The 14,268-nt window shown below is 43.8% G+C and overlaps 1 long non-coding RNA gene across 1 annotated transcript; it reads right to left on the reverse strand.

Moving 5' to 3' along the window:
• Window positions 1–9,851: 9,851 nt before the first annotated feature.
• LOC135489814 (uncharacterized) lies at window positions 9,852–14,268 on the reverse strand. The gene is made up of 4 exons (XR_010447238.1): window positions 14,136–14,268; window positions 12,620–12,712; window positions 11,906–11,954; window positions 9,852–10,114 (listed from the first exon to the last, which is right to left on the reverse strand). It is a non-coding gene; the product is annotated as an uncharacterized LOC135489814 (long non-coding RNA).

Raw genomic sequence — 14,268 nt, forward strand, 5'->3', positions numbered from 1 at the left:
TCGGATGAATCCTGATATACAAGGGTTGTCTTTTCCAGATACGGATTTACCACCTACTAAACAGAGTGCGTATGCTGATGACTTAAATGTCTTTATTACATCCAATCCAGGGTTCGTGGCTTTAAAAAACTGTATCAGCACTTATGAGAGGGCCAGTTCGTCCAAGGTCAACTATACAAAATCCACAGGTCTATGGTCCGGTGCGTGGTGGAATAGACCTGATCGACCACTCAGGTTGTTGTGGAACAACAAGGGCGTGAGAAGTCTCGGAATCTTTCTTGGCAACGAAACGTTGTTTGAAAAACAAAACTGGGATAACACCATGGAGAAGCTCAAGGTGAAATTTGGGGCATGGACGCCTGTCCTTAACTGCTTGTCTGAAAGAGGCAAGGTGTTGCTTATTAACAGTCTTGTTCTGTCGACACTTGTATACAAGCTTCAAGTCATTACACCCCCGGCTACATTGGTGGCTGATGTTCAGCGACTCATGCTAGATTTTTTCTGGACCAACAACAAACACTGGATACCTTCGGAAATTTTGTCTTTACCAGTTTACGATGGTGGCCTTGCGCTTGGCAATGTCAAATGCAAAATCAGAGCTTTCCGACTACGGTTCCTCAGAGACGTCCTTTACGGGGAAAGGGGTCATCCCTGCTACGCTGTTGCTCTCTACTACCTCAAGAGTCTTCTAGGCCTCAACTATACCCAGGAATTTCTAGTTGCTCGTTTTCCAAACGAGATCATCCGCACTCTCCCAAGGTTCTATTCGGAGTCAATTCGTACCATCTCCCAGATCTCCATAATTCGTGAACCTGACACTCTAACCCTCGAACAAATTATCTCCGAACCAGTCTTCTTTAACCCGGATATTCTCCCTAACTTCTCTCCAGTAAACTCGCTCTTAGCCAAGGCTGGTGTTACTTTACTTAGACATCTTCTCCAGTCGGATCTGTCCTTCAGGAATATTGATGAAATTCATCGAGCTGTACCTGACAACTCCAAACGACTCCTTTCAAAGGAGCTAAAGGCCCTAGTTGAGTCCCTTCCTAGGAAATGGGTGGATTTTCTCGCATCTCCAACTTCAAATGTTAGCTCCTTTGATAAGCCTCAGCTGAGGGATGTTCTGGTTGCAGTTCCAAGGATTCATGAGAAGGGTGATGATGTCTCCCTAAACGGGGACAACCTCCCTTCGCCTCCATAACAGTCAAGCAGGCATATAATGTCCTCTGTCTGAATGCCTATCAGGAGAAGTATTTCAGAAGGCCTGGTCACAGGTGGGATGATTTTTTGGCCGGGTCTGATGTTGCTCCCATCTTCACCTCTACGTTTTCAAAGCCTATCAAGGACGACCACGCGTTTATTCATTTTAGACTTCTACATGGTGCAATGCCCACTGGTTTGTTCAGATATAACGCAGGTTTTGTAAACAACCCCCATTGTCTGTTTTGTGGGAGTCACGACGACCTACTACATTCCTTTGTACAATGTCATCATCTTACCCCTCTAGCTCAATGCGTAGCAAGCTTAGTGCTGAAAGTCAACAACGAATACTCTTTCTCGATAAAGGACTATATATCTTTATTACCCCTCACCTCTCTCGCAAACAGGTACATCAATTACATTTTTGTCACCGCCCAAGCAGCAGCCTACAAGGCACTTTTGCATAAAATCTTTGGTGAAGGAGCCACCGATCCGCTAGAGATATTTAGATCATTTTTAAAATACCGTATCAACATAGACTACCTCTATTACAAACTAGAGGATGAAATCATGGTATTTGACAATATGTGGTGCAGGAATGGCGCTTTTTGCACCATCAATGATGCAGAAGAATTGATCTGGAACTTCTAATTTTTCACATCTGGGTTTTACAATCTACCATTTTAGATTTTATCACTTTTGTTTCAGAAAATTCCCTCTAACACTTAATTACGTAACGTCTTTTTTTTAGCAGACAATGTCTTTTTCTAACCGCTTTTAATAGACTTTTCAATATCTAGACCTCAAAATCAATATCAACAAAAGCCAACCAATTGTTATTCACTCCATGCAAAACCACTCCCTGGAGAGGTGCCGCAGCCTAAATGTACGTACCTTGCATTATATTAGTTCAGGAGTGCTTGGATAGGGCTGTATTTATCAGTAGAGGTCATAAAGTCATTATCTAATTGTCTAACTATGTATATGAAATGTACCAACTTCTCGTTTGGTTAACAAAATCTTTGCTTTTTTTTACCTAACAACTTTCTTTAACCCTCCTAACTAACCCAAACAGAAATGAGGAGAATGTACTGACTGCACAAGACAGTCCAAATAGTACTACATACTGATCTGTTAATATCCTCTCTCGTAGGGGGAGGTCACGTTTCATGTCGGTCTCCGATACTTTCACAGTTTTCGCTTATTAAGGTTTCACGTTTCTTTTCGCTTTTTGGTTCTTTGTTTTCGTTAATATTCAGGCTAGCTTCTGGCTGGTAAGTTTTGGTCACTTTTTGTGGCCTTTGTGGGCTTTTGGGGAACTTTGGTTTTCAAAATCATGCAGGATTCTCAGGTTCCTGGGCCTAGCAAGGCATACACTACACCATGCAATAGGCCTACACATACGTCAAGCACTGGTAGTGCAGACGGGCCTAGATCACCAATCAATAGCAGCAAATCATTTGCAGAGGTATTGAATAATCCAATGAGTCAATTGATAAAAGAGGACCTTTTCTGGGGTATGAGCCGAGAACACGGAATACAATGCAGGTTTATTGATGACGCTACCTTGGACGATTACTTGCTCCCAATAGCTAAAATTGTCGGAGCAGAAAATATTGTCGCTGCTTCTAAATGTGAGAAAAAAGCGAAGGTTTTCTTCACGTCTATGACTTTTGCGAATATTGTTACTGCTCATGGGTTGACTGTGAATGGACACTTCTTAGACGTTCATCCGGTTGGAAAGCCGACTACCAACTTCATTATTTCCGGGGTACCACCCTTTCTGCCCAACGATGCCATAATAATGCAGCTTCGTCAATTCGGAACAGTAACCAATAACATCCGTTACATCCCTCTTGGTACCAGGCAAAAGGGCCTAAGTCACATCAAGTCTTTTCGTAGACAAACTAGGATAAGTCTCGATCCCGGGGCAGAGCTGCCGTATACTCTGATGGTTCCGTCTGGTCCTGACCTGGTCAAGGTCTACTTGTCAACAGATAACAATCTACGGTGCGATATGTGTAAGAAAATCGGCCATCCTACGCGTCGTTGTCGTTCAACAGCAAATTCAACTACTGTGGCTCCTCCTGTCGAAGGAAAAGCACCAGCTGCTTTGTTGGCTTCGACAAATGATCCAAAAAAAGCACCCCAGCCATTCCCACTGTCGCAGGACCTGCAGCGCAGGAGTCCGTTGGAGACTATGTTTCAAAATCAATCAGGAGTGTTGTTGTGGACCCAAAGGCCAGCACTGACCGTCAAAATCTAGATTCCTCTCAAGATGACACTCAACCACGCCTAGGTTTGAATACGGATTCTCTGCAAGATCCTATGGAAACCTCTCAAATAGACAGTTTCAACCCTCTTGTTGGCAATGCACAGCCCCATCAACCAGTTGACACGCCCTCAGTCGATACTCTTGTGGATACGGGCTTGCCGTTCACTCTCGATGGCTTGAACTTCTCTCTAACGGCCCCTTACGTATCTGGAAATGCTGCTGAGAGTGATTCAGTTCCGACAAAGAACGACAGTCATCAAGCGTGCCTTCCATCCAAGCCAGCAACTAGAAAGTCGCGTGCTAGGTCTTTGTCGCCTACCCCATCAACGTCACCGCACAATAGTGACTCGGCCTCGCGCAAGGTCCCACGTATTGAAAAAACTATATCTGCAACAAACGCACAACCTCCTGATGAACCCATTGCGGAGCTTGGGAATGATGATGCGGAGGATGGATCAGCTATGGATCTGGATCGCTCCTTTGACACAATGTCCCAGATATCCGTCTCATTCGACAACATGTCTCAAGCTTCAGATGTACAGTCTGACCCATTTGCCATCATAAAAGCAAACGAATCAGGAGATCTCTTCTCGAACAGGAGGGTCATCGAGTTTCTAAAATACGTTAAAGGTTCTCCAAAGCCCCTGCTAAAGGCTAAAGAGTTTACTAATGATGTCGGGAAGCTGCAGAGAAGTCTTCGCAACTACAGAAGTACAAACAAACTTTCGTTGGGGGACCAAAGGAAGATAACAAGACTTGTCGACCATCTGAATAAATCCTAACTTTCTATCTACCTACGTATCTTCCAATGGCTTGTTTGGTTGTTGTCTTGATTATGTCTCTGTCCGTTATTTCGGCTAATGTTAATGGTTGCCACGATTCATTAAAACGTGCAGAAACCCTTAGCTTCTTAAAATTGCTCAAATCGGATGTTTACTTCTTACAAGAAACGCACGCTTCCTCAGCAGATGAGGCATTTTGGAACGTTGCTTGGGGTGGCACTATTCATTTTTCTCACGGAACCATAAATGCTAGAGGAGTAGCCATTCTCTTCTCTTCCAGGATGCTAGGGTATGATGTTTCGGTCAATTATCCCGTAGCTAGTAGGTGCATTCATATCCACGGTACCTTCAAAGGACACGGTCTCAACTTCCTAAATGTTTACGCGCCCAACAATGGGGCTGATCGTATAGCGTTTTATAAAACAATTGGTACATACCTCGCTTCCATAGACAACGATGATCCTTTCATTGTGGGTGGTGATTATAACTGTACCCTTACGCCTAGTTTTGACCGACTGAGCGGCAAGGAAACCAACGTTGCTTCGAGTCATGCTTTGAGAGACGTCATCGATAAGCATGAGCTAATTGACATTTGGCGTTCAAAAAATCCAGATAAGATTGAATTCACATGGTCCTGTCGCACGAACCTAAGGAATTCCGCAGCGAGGCTTGATCGTTTCTATGTTTCAGACTACATTGCAAATCACGTTTCTCAAGTGGAGACCCTGAAAGCTTTCAGGTCTGATCACTCACCGGTAAAACTTCTTATCCAGTTACCAAACAAAACGTCAATTCCTTCACCACACTGGTGTCTGAACACTGATATCCTCTCTGAGACTGCATATGGCAGGGAAGTTCGTGATTTTTGGACATCTTGGCAAGCCTGCAAAACCCAGTATGACTCTCTCTCTCTTTGGTGGGAGATTGGAAAGAATCGGCTCAGGTTGATATCTAAGCAACATTCCATAAGGAAGAACAGAATAGCCGCTGCTGAGGAGAACAAACTAAATCAAGGGATTCATAGGTTGGACTTGCTTCCCAAGCCACTTGACTTGGCCGATACAGCTGAGATTGAGGAGAAAAAGCAGCTACTTCAGACTTTGAAGGAAAGGAAAATTCGCGGAGCATGTGTCCGGTCACGTTTCCAGTTCTTGCATCATTTTAACGCGTCAACGTCTTATTTCTTTAGCTTTGAAAAGAAGAAGGGCATAAACAGGACAATTTCTAACCTGAGGAAAGAATCTGGAGAAGTGGTCACTGACCCCAACGACATACGGGATATGGCAAAAGATTTCTACTCCAATCTCTTCGCAAAGGAGCCAACTGATTCCGATGCTCAGGATCATTTGCTTCGTGATCTACCAACACTATCCGAAGACCTCAGGAACTCTTGTGATAGTCCCTTAACGCTCGATGATCTCACGGAAGCTTTGTCAACCAGCTCGAGTAATAAATCCCCAGGTATAGACGGTCTACCTTTTGAGTTTTATAAAACGTTTTGGAGCATACTAGGTCCTGACTTACTAGATGTTTTCACCTATGCTGTCGCAAAAAGCGAGCTATCTATATCGTGTAGACGCTCAGTTGTTACACTTTTGCCTAAGAAAGGGACCTCAGTTGCCTAAAAAATTGGCGTCCTGTATCACTTCTGTGTTGTGATTATAAACTCTTCACAAAGGCCTTATCAAACCGTTTAAAACACTGCCTACCGGAGGTCATTCACCCTGACCAGTCGTATACGGTTCGAAATAGGTCAATTCTCAATAACATATCGCTTCTACGAGATACGCTTTTCTACTACAACAAGAACAACCTAGATCTTGCAGTTGTTTCCATTGACCAGGAAAAAGCGTTTGATCGGATTGATCATGATTGGCTCTTTCGTGTCCTCCGGACTCTTGGTTTCGGAGAGTTCTACATATCCTGTATCAAACTTCTATACGTTGATGCTGAGTGTATTTTGAAAATCAATCGATCTCTTGGTGCTCCTTTTGGATTCACTCGTGGAATTCGACAAGGTTGTCCATTGTCGGGGTCGCTCTATGCTATTGCAATTAAGCCTCTTCTCAATAACATTCGGATGAATCCTGATATACAAGGGTTGTCTTTTCCAGATACGGATTTACCACCTACTAAACAGAGTGCGTATGCTGATGACTTAAATGTCTTTATTACATCCAATCCAGGGTTCGTGGCTTTAAAAAACTGTATCAGCACTTATGAGAGGGCCAGTTCGTCCAAGGTCAACTATACAAAATCCACAGGTCTATGGTCCGGTGCGTGGCGGAATAGACCTGATCGACCACTCGGGTTGTTGTGGAACAACAAGGGCGTAAGAAGTCTCGGAATCTTTCTTGGCAACGAAACGTTGTTTGAAAAACAAAACTGGGATAACACCATGGAGAAGCTCAAGGTGAAATTTGGGGCATGGACGCCTGTCCTTAACTGCTTGTCTGAAAGAGGCAAGGTGTTGCTTATTAACAGTCTTGTTCTGTCGACACTTGTATACAAGCTTCAAGTCATTACACCCCCGGCTACATTGGTGGCTGATGTTCAGCGACTCATGCTAGATTTTTTCTGGACCAACAACAAACACTGGATACCTTCGGAAATTTTGTCTTTACCAGTTTACGATGGTGGCCTTGCGCTTGGCAATGTCAAATGCAAAATCAGAGCTTTCCGTCTACGGTTCCTCAGAGACGTCCTTTACGGGGAAAGGGGTCATCCCTGCTACGCTGTTGCTCTCTACTACCTCAAGAGCCTTCTAGGCCTCAACTATATCCAGGAATTTCTAGTTGCTCGTTTTCCAAACGAGATCATCCGCACTCTCCCAAGGTTCTATTCGGAGTCAATTCGTACCATCTCCCAGATCTCCATAATTCGGAAACCTGACACTCTAACCCTCGAGCAAATTATCTCCGAACCAGTCTTCTTTAACCCGGATATTCTCCCTAACTTCTCTCCAGTAAACTCGCTCTTAGCCAAGGCTGGTGTATCTTTACTTAGACATCTTCTCCAGTCGGATCTGTCCTTCAGGAATATTGATGAAATTCATCGAGCTGTACCTGACAACTCCAAACGACTACTTTCAAAGGAGCTAAAGGCCCTAGTTGAGTCCCTTCCTAGGAAATGGGTAGATTTTCTCGCATCTCCAACTTCAAATGTTAGCTCCTTTGATAAGCCTCAGCTAAGGGATGTTCTGGTTGCAGTTCCAAGGATTCATGAGAAGGGTGATGATGTCTCCCTAAACGGGGACAACCTCCCCTTCGCCTCCATAACAGTCAAGCAGGCATATAATGTCCTCTGTCTGAATGCCTATCAGGAGAAGTATTTCAGAAGGCCTGGTCACAGGTGGGATGATTTTTTGGCCGGGTCTGATGTTGCTCCCATCTTCACCTCTACGTTTTCAAAGCCTATCAAGGACGACCACGCATTTACTCATTTTAGACTTCTACATGGTGCAATGCCCACTGGTTTGTTCAGATATAACGCAGGTTTTGTAAACAACCCCCATTGTCTGTTTTGTGGGAGTCACGACGACCTACTACATTCCTTTGTACAATGTCATCATCTTACCCCTCTAGCTCAATGCGTAGCAAGCTTAGTGCTGAAAGTCAACAACGAATACTCTTTCTCGATAAAAGACTATATATCGTTATTACCCCTCACCTCTCTCGCAAACAGGTACATCAATTACATTTTTGTCACCGCCCAAGCAGCAGCCTACAAGGCACTTGTGCATAAAATCTTTGGTGAAGGAGCCACCGATCCGCTAGAGATATTTAGATCATTTCTAAAATACCGTATCAACATAGACTACCTCTATTACAAACTAGAGGATGAAATCATGGTATTTGACAATATGTGGTGCAGGAATGGCGCTTTCTGCACCATCAATGATGCAGAAGAATTGATCTGGAACTTCTAATTTTTCACATCTGGGTTTTACAATCTACCATTTTAGATTTTATCACTTTTGTTTCAGAAAATTCCCTCTAACACTTAATTACGTAACGTCTTTTTTTTTAGCAGACAATGTCTTTTTCTAACCGCTTTTAATAGACTTTTCAATATCTAGACTTCAAAATCAATATCAACAAAAGCCAACCAATTGTTATTCACTCCATGCAAAACCACTCCCTGGAGAGGTGCCGCAGCCTAAATGTACGTACCTTGCATTATATTAGTTTAGGAGTGCTTGGATAGGGCTGTATTTATCAGTAGAGGTCATGAAGTCATTATCTAATTGTCTAACTATGTATATGAAATGTACCAACTTCTCGTTTGGTTAACAAAATCTTTGCTTTTTTTACCTAACAACTTTCTTTAACCCTCCTAACTAACCCAAACAGAAATGAGGAGAATGTACTGACTGCACAAGACAGTCCAAATAGTACTACATACTGATCTGTTAATATCCTCTCTCTTTCTCTCTCTTTCTCTCTGTCACGAAGTTCCTTTATTGTGACAGTCTCTTCGCTATGAAATATTCCCTCTCTCTCTCTCTCTCTGTCACGAAGTTCCTTTATCGTGACAGTCATAGCAGTCTCTTCGCTATGAAATATTCTCTCTCTCTATTGCAGCATACACCGCAAAAGCCTGTATTGAAAACCCACTCTTAACATGCAGTTCAACACCCGCCAAATCCCAATATACAGTGTGAATACACCCATCGCATGTAGGACAAGAGGACTGGTCAAGCGATCCGCACTGGTCGGCTTGCTAAAACAGACTGACGAAGGTGGGCAGCGCGCACTTGCATGACGTCACCACTTTTGATTTAGTACAACAAAGAAAATACAATATAGTGTACTCTGATTATCTAAATATCTGTTTAAATTTAAATGTCAACTAGAGAAGTATGTTATTCATATAAAAACCATGGATCACAACCGTTTTGAAATAATTTTTTTAAACAATCAAGTTGACAGATACACTTCTTTTTATAGTAGATAATGATTTTGAACAAAACTACGGTAACAAGAGCTTGATGGTTTTTATTAGTATTCCCAGTCAAATCCTATGAAATAGCTCAAAGCACAAAATAATGATGAAGGGTTTATCACTCGACATAGAATTATGTACCAATAACCTGACATACTCGTCGATCCCATAGGTAGCAGGAGCTGATGGGGACAATATTGTTTGCAAGCGAGGTACCATTAGGCCCCACGGGTGGGGCTGATTGGCCACTGCACGGATGTAGAATGACTGATTAGGCAAGGTATAGACCAATTACTGGTTGCTGAATGGCAAAAGTATTTTTGGGTCCCAGGCCAAACTTTGAAGAAATTTCGCCTGTAGTTTTCGCCCAGCGGCCCAAAAGGCCCCCGAAAAACCAGTGTCAGTCGTAATCTCATCCCCTCGGTCGTTGGTGCCGAGTGTTGGCCTGCCTGGGGTGCAGGATGCCCTAAAGGATGTGGAAATTTACTTGTAACACCATTCTCCAAAGCAGACAAAATATTATAGCATAATACAGTATGGATGATACTCGGCCTCTCGATATATGTGTGTAACATATAGGAGTGAAAGAAAACACTGAATCAAAGGATGATGGTCTCTGGTCATTGGATAAAGGACAAGTCTTATTTGTTGCAACTTATTCTTTATTTGGTATAGCAAGAAGCAAAAAAGACTAATCTTTATTGATTCTTGGTCGGAGCAATTACGGAACAGCACGAATGAGGTACGGAAGGATGCTGTAAGGTTCTATCCAAGTCTTTTCATTATTGGTACTGGTATTTCGTCTGATCATTAGTAACATTTAAATCCCCAGCTGCAGTGTCCGATGCCACCTTCAGTTGGACAGCAAGTCCAGCTCTTGGTACAAAAGTGACCGACAGGAAAGCAATCAGACCTGGAAGAAAACGGGATAAAAGGGCGTCAATAGTGAGGTTTTGCTATCCCGTACCGAAAACTGATTAGTCCGTACAGCGCTTGGTTCACGGAGACCGGCTCAAGATCGGGAAATCTTTCACGATGACGTCTTACGAGGGGAATGTGTTCTTTCTTATAATGATAATAAAATGGTACTTCTATAGCGCTAAATCCAGGATAAATATTCCCGCTCAAAGCGCTTTACACAAAAAACATTAATAACATTCTAATTTGATGGATAGGCACTCCTGAACAGAAAGGTTTTCAAGAGTGCCTTGAATTCCTTAATGTCAGTGAAAGAAGTCAGTCTCGGGGGCAACTTATTCCATAGCCTGGGTGCCGCGGATGCAAAAGCACGTTCATCATTACCTGAACCGAGTGGCTTCGGTTGCATCAACCGGGTATGGGATGATGAACGGAGCACCCGAGACTGACCCCTCACACTGATGAGATTCTTCAGGTGAACAGGTGCCAGCCCGTGTATGGCCTTAAAGGTCAGAACGATAACCTTAAACTCAACGTGTTGTGAGACAGAAAGCCAGTGCAGATTCCCGAAGAATTGGGGTGATATACTCTGACCTCCTGCTCCTTGTAAACGAGTCGAGCTGCAGAGTTCTGCACTCTCTGCAATTTCAAGATGGAATTGGCTGGTAGGCCTTTTAACAGGGAGTTGCAGAAATCCAGGCGAGATGCTATAGGAGCTGTGTATACTGCCTGGCAGAAGATTTTGATAGGTATCTCCTGATTCGACTGATGTTGTGGATCCCGAGATTCGCATTTCGAACAATGTTTGAAATATGTTGCCTGAAGTTAAGGTACTTGTCGAAAATTACCCCCAGGTTCCTTGCTGAGTCTGCGGGATCCACAACACAATCAACTACTTTGATAACTGTGATGCTAGGCACATCTTTCATGTATGGGGATCTGATAACGATGAACTCAGTTTTCTCATTGTTACACAGCAGCCTATTCTCTAACAACCATGCACTGACCTTCGAAATGCAGTCACCCATGGATAATGTCATTGCACCAAGTTGGCTCATGTCAAAAACCAAGTAGCACTGTGCATCTTCAGCATAGAAATGGAAACCGCAGTGAGGAGTCAGTATGTCACGGAGGGGGTTTGTGTAAAGGGTGAACAAGAGTGGCCCCAGGACCGAACCCTGGGGCACCCAACAATCAACACTGATTGGGGTAGAGCAGGCTTTCCCGATTTTCACACACTGAGTCCTCCCTGACAGATACGACTGAATCCATTTAGGAGCCAGACATGTCGATCTCTCAGAATGGCATGGTCCACAGTGTCGAAAGCGGCACTTAGGTCAAACAGGACAAGGAGCACACCTTTGCGCTCAGCCAGAGCTTGAACGATGTCATTGTGCACCTTAAGAAGTGCCGTTTCGACACTGTGAGCCTGACGATATGCAGACTGGAAAGGGGTTTAGAGACCGTTCCTTTCGATATGGGCAGTCAACTGGCTAGCTACAACCTTCTCAAAACTTTTGATAAAAAGGCAAGGTTTGACACTGGCCTGTAATTTTTCAAGACTTCTGTTGGATTTCTCGACGGTACAGCATAGCGAAAACTCTCTATTAGCGGGGGCAAATAGGGGGGCAAATAGCAAATCTGGTTCAAGGTAGGAGGATCCTTGCCGGACTCATTACGAGAGGATGCTGTTTGAAACCTCTTTGTGTGTGACCAAAAGCCATTTTTACTGTGACGCCTCCAATAGAACAAGCGAGAGGGAGAACCCAAAGGCTGTGTCACCTACCGTTTTTCCAGATCCATTTCTTCACTGAATCCTTCCTCGACTTTATCTCCTGCAACAAACAGATAAACGGGTATAATAATCCATGTGTTTGGTAAGGGTAGTAAGTTTGGGGTAGAGTGAATGCGATTGGGACAGTGCATACACTGCTTTGTCATTTTACGCCGCACTGCACCAAGGCAATGGAAAAAAAAGGAAAAGTTTTGAAATCCATGGGAGCTGAATCGCGTCACCAAATGCATTTAGACTTGGTCCCATGAATTTCACCACCGACACGATTTTTGCACTGTTTGAGTACAGTGTCAGCTGAAAAAGCCGTGTGAAATAGCAAATGCACTGTCGCATGCGTTGTCACAATCGCATGCCAAGTAATCAATCAAACCCGCCCAAAAGCGCTGTCTCTCGCCTCCCGATAGAGAAAGTTGGTTTCGGTCAGGTTTCGACCAGCCTGCACCGATCATTGGAGGAAGAATATTCGAGAAACCCATGATCTCCCCTGGATAAGGCAGGTAGGATAATGGGCTTTTAGATCACAGAGATTAATATCTGTACTCGTTCATAAAGTTGATGTCATGATGTAGAGCATTATCTCAAACCCAGCGATTCTGTACCCGTTTTACCCGCAGACGTGAGATCTTTTTGTCGCATATAGAACCGATGATAATCGTAGGAACTGAGCTTAAGCCGATCATTTGCGGGCGTTGTATGTACACATACCGAGGACCAAGGAGAAGATCACCACCAGAACGAACAGGACACAAATGGTCTTCATCTTTTCCGTGAGAAATCTTGCTTGGGAGACGTCACTTCCTGGAATGTAGCGAAAAGAGGAAACTGAGATTTCTGAGCTTTTTGCTCGCCAACACTCGCCACTTACTAAGTTGGCTATAACAAGGTATCTCCCTACCCTCACTATCGGTGCAAAGCACCAGTATACACCACAGGCGCGTAAAAATAAGAGCTCAAAAGCCCTCCCCCCCCCCCCCACCCCAAAATCGACTGAAAAACACACCCGCACATAGAATTGCACAAGTGTTGACACTGGAGCTGGAGTTTTTATATTCAGGTATCGGTTAACGTCCAAGGATAAGGTAGGTTTTATCTGAAAGAATGCCAACTTACGCGATAATGCAAAATATTCCAGTGCAATAACGATTTATGCATTGTATATGGTGAATTGCCACTTGCGATGTCGGAATCGCATTCAGCCACTTCCGATGTCACAAAGCGAGAGCTTTTGCTGGTGCGGTTTGGGTGCAATGAAGCGTGAAAGTGCAAAGGTGTTTAAGAGCATTCTCGCAGTCGCAATCAGTGGTAACCCACCATATAAGGGTGTAGGTTTAAAGTCGGTTCCCGCTAAACGCGAGTTTGCTTGAATCGCAGCAGAACAAACTCGCTTGTCTGGGTGTTTGGGCGAGCAGTGGGGCGTAAAATAACAAAGCCGTATTATAGCGTGCGTTGCTGCAATCGTAATTACTGGTATTGGAAACCTCAATGATTGCGAATGGCCTCTTGGCTTGGCCATTTGACGCCCCCTGCAAAAAACCGAACTAAAAAAAGCATTTGCGCGGATTATGACAACGCATGCAATGCTTTTTCATTTCACGCTACACTGCACTGCCCTAAAACAAATCTCAATATGTAAAATTTCACACATATATACTAAACCAGTTTGCTTTCATGGCTACAGCAAACAGGGGATCTTAAGCAGTCTGTGGTGTGTTTACGCGCGATCAACCTATTTAAAATCAAATGAAGAATTCCGCAGAGGTGAAGAACTTCGAGTGCGCGAACATGCAGCTCAATGTAGTCCTCCCAAAGGATGTATCGTGTTTCAAGCAACTCTGGAAGGTTTGATTAAACCAGCCATCATAACTCTACCCTTGTCCAAACCAGACATGCCTTCTCTCCTTGCCATTGTGATTGACTTTTCACACATCGTAGAGCGTGGTCAGAAAAATATAAACAGTATGAGGAAGAAAAACACCTCTTTCCGACGTATAAAACAGCACAATGAGGAATGGAAAGAGCAAGGGGGATGAACTCAAATTGAGGCGGTTAATAGTTGATTGTGTGCTGAACATAATCGCATTCTCGACTGTTTGCGCCGCAATCACGAAATTGTGGATGTCATGATATTTTAAACCGATTCGAAAGTGTAAACCGGTTTGGAAGTGGGCGGCGAACCACACCATGACGTACAAGTTTAAAATTAATGGCATAATTCACTTACCTTTTAAAAAGATGCTACTGCACTACTGCTTGGAGTCCAACGACTGAGCTGTGAGTTGGTTTCGGCAAGGATTAGTATTTGTAGCCAGGCCTAGCAGGGCTGATTCTGGATGTGCGTCGGGTTATTGAGTAGA

Source organism: Lineus longissimus, chromosome 6, assembly GCF_910592395.1.
Source record: "Lineus longissimus chromosome 6, tnLinLong1.2, whole genome shotgun sequence".
NCBI classification, from domain to species: Eukaryota; Metazoa; Nemertea; class Pilidiophora; order Heteronemertea; family Lineidae; genus Lineus; species Lineus longissimus.